The following is a 5,612-nucleotide window of genomic DNA, read 5'->3' as shown; positions in this document are numbered from 1 at the left end:
ATGGCACACTGTGGCCCTTGATATAATGAGACCCATTGGTTCTCAGAACAAATATGTGTTAGCAATGATTAATCTTTTCTCAAGGTGGCCAGTTTTAAAATTGTTGATAAGGTGAATTCTGAAGAAGTCATTAGATTTATTGATTGCTTTTAGTTGGCGAAGGACATCCTGCACCACTTGTTAGTGACAACGGTGTCCAATTTACTTAAAAAATCGCCAAAGAGTATTTTGATAAAGTTGGTATAAGGCATTGTACTACATCTTTATACAACCCAAGTGGAAATGGCATGATCGAACGCTTTAATAGAGTTTTAAAGAATGCCATACAATCTGCTAATAGTAACAATTGCGATTGGGAGTTGCAATTATTTAAGACTGTATGGATGTATAGAACCACTCCGCATGATGTTTTAGGTGTATCACCTTTTGAAGTCATGAGAGGGAGAGCTGTTCGTACTAACTGTAATCCAGAATGGATTTTTGATGTTCACAAACCTTGTGTATCTATGGATGTCCTAAGGTCTAGAATTGAGAACAAACACTTGAAAAACAAGGTGTATGTCCTTTAACATAATGTCAAAACATTTGATGTTAATGAGGTACTTGGGTTAAAGTTAAGAAACCTTGGAAGATAAAGAAAGGTGAAAGTGTGTATTCTGTACCTTTAAAAGTTATTAAAGTTTTTCGCAATGCTGTGCAACTAAACGATGGAAAGGTATGGAATTTGAAATGCATTGCAGTACTTAAAAGTGAGATTCATTTGTAGAACAAAGTAGAGAGTCCTACTTTGTCAAGAAAAGCTTCTCAATATTTTATTATTGATGTTGATCTCATTCACATTAATTCTTATGATAATACCAATTTAACTCTGGTTGTTCATGCTGATGCTAATATTAGTTGTCAATCTACTGAAGAGTCTTCTACTGCTGGGAGTGGTGGTTGCTCTGCTGTTGAATCTTCCTTTGTGAAGAGCAGCATGGCTGATGCTAGTGTTCATGCTGGAGCTTCTGGAACAGTGGTTGATACTGGTATTACTGCTGATACAACTAAGGTCACTGATATTTCGCTGATACTGATACTACTAAAGGTACTACTGATGTTAATGTTGATGGTGCAACAGCGGTTACTACTGATGTCATTATTGATAATGTTGATGATGTTAATGATCGTTGTGTTCGCACTCGCACCAAACCGAAATGGTTAGATGACTATGTTTGTGATGATCAATCTAATTTAATTTTTTTTAATATATTTATTAAGGGTGAAGATGTGTTGTGTTCGTACACGAGGAATGTTTAATAGGTTGTATACCTCGTGTCTTAGAGCAAGGAATGTTATCAGTTATTACTCGTTGTTTGCATTAGATTATATGTTCCATTCTCGAGTCGTTTTACCTGGCAACTTTCCTATTCTGTATGCGGTGCGCCAGGAGAAGGACTGAAGGTGGAGAGCTCTGTCAATGTCTTATTTTACTGGAATAAACCATTTAAATCATCCTGGTTCCTGGAGATTATAACTTAATATACCGCTATTGTTGGATGGCAGTAGAAACTAATCCACTGGGGGTGATGGTCAATTTCCAGTAGCTGAAGTATCTTAAATCATTGTCACAGGGAAAATTTACTCACATGATAAAAGTGTTTATACCACGCGAATAATGTTTTCTTTGCGGATTCTTATCAAATAGTTTGTTTAACGGATGTTCAGAGATATATTTTGCTTCAAGAGAGTTCCTTTCATATTTTGGAATCTTTAGCAGAACATCCAAAGGGTTGTCTTGTTCAGCGAAATTTAGAATTTGTTAGTCACCACTACAAAGATTAGCTTTGAATCATTCATTTGTATTAAATAAATTGCATATTCCTCTATAAGTTTAATTTACGTCAACTTCCCTAGCTGTATCGGATGATTAGGTTTGAGGAGCAACCAAGCATATATTGATTATTAAAAAGTTCCTATCTTTGTTTGACATTTGGACATCCATAATAAGGAAGAAGGATGTTTGATATCAACAATGGTTAACTATCATGTTGGTTCAGTTGCGAACAGTCTAACAAGGCCTGTTCCAGGCTCTTCTCAAAATCTCATCGGAGCAGAATTTGTAAAGCCAAGTGTATTTCAACTGCAGTTATCTTGCAAGTGCAAAGCATGCCATTTTGCAACAAAAAAAGAAATTATGTGTTTCAACCATGTGGTGTTACTCAAGTTGTACCATTGTTCCAGGACACATAATTTTGAAAATTACAAATGATAGTTTATTGTCTACTTGTTCATCCCGTTATAAGCTCTATTGTAGGAAGATGATAAAGGCTAATAATGTTTTCACCATCCATTACAAAATCCTCAAAAGACCTATTTTTGGTGAATTTCATCATCAAATAACTCTCAGCAATTCAAGTTGGGAACCAACATTAACGTATGAATTAGTAATTTAATTTAAAATTCCTCAGACCGTGTATATTAATGAAGTTTACTAATGCCATAGGAGGATTTAAGAAAATAGGTGGGTTTGGTGACTACTTATATTGAGGTCTGTGCTTTCTTAGTGACCTACAGCTATTCCTATTCCATCATGGACATGACTACCATCCATACTTAGTAGGATACTGTGTGAAATGCCCAAGTAACCCGTATAAGTTCCCGCTGGAAGTTGTAATTTAAAGACGGTGACATTTAATTTGAGATCCACTCTCACAAAACTAGTTATCTTCACATTGTTAAGTAAAAATAGGCTTCAATGAGGATTCCTGTGCTTACCATTGGTAGCGTATGGCTCAAGTGACATGCTCTGAGAAAAACAAGGAAAGTATTTCCAAAACCACAAAAAAATCATTACATTCAAGAAATTAAACAGTAAAATTCCTAAATCCATTTAATAAATGTCATGAGTCAAATGACACCAAAACTAAAAAAAATGGTTTAGCAGATAAGGTAATATGCAGTTTTTAAAGACAATAGAAATTCAAATTCGATGTTCGTCCAGACACATTACCAAAAAAAGTCGCTGGAGGCCTCTTTTGCAACAAAAATACAAAGATAGAAGAGCTGGAGCAGTATATTGTATCTTGCAGACCGATACACTTAAAACTTGCCTGGGTGTAGACAGGATGGATTTCTTTCGCCTCTCAGCTTCATGGCAACGGTCAACCGTGCAGTCGCAACTTTGTCCAAGCACTGAAAGAGATCCCTCTGGACAGTTTCAATAACCCTCAACTTCCAGGAGTGGTCCTGTGAGACTGCAGTCACAGATTCAGGTGAGAAGACAGACTTCTGCAGCCCTGTTTCCTTAGGCTAAACCCTATGTCCGATTCCAGTAGCCAGTTATTCCTCCTTCGGAGATGCCCTCTTCTACAAGAGGGAGACACATTTCTCTACCCCCTGCATCCTTAGGGTCAGAACCAAAGTCCAGTCCCAATTGCCTAAGGATCCATCTTTTACCTGTGACGTGTCTGTGAATCAGAAGAGGCCAGCTTCCTTGAGACACACATGCAGAGTTTGGATGCAGGGAAAGCAGGCACAGCCTCTTTTATTTCTGCTGAAGCAAGCAGTAAGTAGCCCATTTCTCGTTCTCCAGTCTGTCCCACAACCAGGGAAATTCTGACTTCTATGAAAAAGCAGGTTGTAGATGCCTGTTAGCGTATCCCAGAACAGTTGTCACGCTAGGCTCTCCTAAACCTTGTAGTTCTCCCAACTTGTCATAAAGACAATGTCTTGTGGAATAGACACTTCAAAGTACTGTTGTCTTCAGCATATAAGTGGTATGTGATGTTTGAATTAATGTAGAAAAGCCCAAGAGCCTCGAGGTATAAGTTGACAAGAGTGTGCAAGAAAAGAGAGACTTGAAATTCTCTGCTTTGGAGAAGTGCAGGGTTGAGTGTGAGCTTGAACTCTGAAAGGTCCGACAATAGATCTCAGGTTAAGAAGTGAACCGGCTTAGGGGAACTATTCTGATCCCCATTCTCCCCCTCTAGAAAATGTAATCGCATCCAATGACTAACCATGCTAACAACTACAGAAGACTACTACACGGCTTCCTCCACTTGGAGGAAGACTCCCCGGTGCACAGCGCAAAATTGACTACAAAGTCTGAAATTTTATATACAGTTCATCCAAAAGTTAAATCCACAAGTTTGAGAGGTTCCTCAAATTTTTAATCCACACTCATTGGTTTCATGAGTAGTTCATCAATGCTTGAAGATGCATAAAGCAAACATAATCCAAATGAAATGTCATCCAATCATTAATAATCCCAATGCATTTTGGGCTGATGACAAGCCCTTCCTCAGGGGACAGCTCTACAAACATAAAGGAAAACATCATAATGTCACTAAGTTGTACATATACCAAACTGTTATTATACCAATACTGCAAACTCCATGCTGTGCAGTTAACATCAAATGGTGTTTGGAGATACCAAATCATCATGCTCAAAACGTAACCCAGTGTAAAAAAATCAAGAAGGTGATGCCCTTCAACAAAGAGTATAGGTGAGTTAATGGAACTGGAGAGGTCGTGTTTGCAAAAGAACACAAATGCGCTTAATCTAGAAATAGGTGAGACAACGCTCAACTGCACCCAAGTGCTCGATGATTTTAGGAAAGTACTTCAGTGTGCCCAACAAACCAAGAATATATCGCCTCTGCACTCAATACTCACAAGGATGATTACATCCGTGATGCACAGTAGTTACAGCCTGCAAAAACATAAAACTGTGTTAAACACACACGGTAGACAAGCCTAAACGCGAACGCGGTTGCAATTGTCCTCGGTAGAGGTACTCACAATGCATGAAGTCCACGGACTCCCTCAGTCTGCAATCAGCCGGAAACCTCGCCATCAGAGTCTCGGTGGGGTTAGTAAACGTGCGGTGTGTATGATAGCCATAGACAAAGGACTAAAAGGTGATGTGAAAACCAGCGCCATCTTGGAAAGGTGTAGAAAAATGTAGGTGCCGCAAAACAAACTAACGCAGGGTGTAATGAAGCTTCAGGCCTAAAATAATATCATACTCAACAGAAAACTAATCCCACGCATGAAAACCCACAATACAATGTACAAATCATCATGCCAAAAAACAGGTTACTGGTAATATACGCACAATGTAAATGGCACAAGTAAAACAATTATATGACAAAAGATGCACAGTTCAAAGGTAACACAGAAATTCCATCCTGTCATTTAATCCGTGTGGCTGCATCGTCGCCATGAAGTGGATCCAAAAGTTCTCTCTTTTTAGCAATGCGTTTTTATTGTTGTGTGTGGGTGTTACTTGCTCCAATATGAGATATTTTAATTGGGCTACTGTATGTTTTTGCTCCGAAAAATGTGCAGCTACTGTAGATTTGATGTTGCCAGTTCTTATATTGCTTTTGTGTTCCAGTAACCGCGCTCTTATTTTTCTTTTAGTGTGGCCGACATAGCACTTCCCACAGGGACATTTCAACATATAAATTACATTGGCAGAATTGCAGGTGGCATTCACTCACAGAAGACTCCAGCAGGGGAAGCAGAAAAAGGAGTGCATTAATAATAATGTGCGGGATTGCAGGTTTGGGGATACATAACACTCTAAAACATGTTTTGAAGCAATGGGGCAGTTCACCTATATATTA

The 5,612-nt window shown here is 38.5% G+C and overlaps 1 long non-coding RNA gene across 1 annotated transcript; it reads right to left on the bottom strand.

Annotated features, from left to right (window-relative positions):
- Window positions 1-1,257: 1,257 nt before the first annotated feature.
- On the bottom strand, window positions 1,258-4,871 carry LOC147731018 (uncharacterized). Its single transcript, XR_015308619.1, has 3 exons — window positions 4,783-4,871; window positions 4,657-4,693; window positions 1,258-4,295 (listed from the first exon to the last, which is right to left on the bottom strand). It is a non-coding gene; the product is annotated as an uncharacterized LOC147731018 (long non-coding RNA).
- Between the last annotated feature and the right edge of the window lie 741 nt (window positions 4,872-5,612).

This window comes from Lissotriton vulgaris, chromosome 2_1, assembly GCF_964263255.1.
Source record: "Lissotriton vulgaris chromosome 2_1, aLisVul1.2, whole genome shotgun sequence".
NCBI lineage: Eukaryota > Metazoa > Chordata > Amphibia > Caudata > Salamandridae > Lissotriton > Lissotriton vulgaris.
This window is presented reverse-complemented; position numbering and strand designations above follow the sequence as displayed.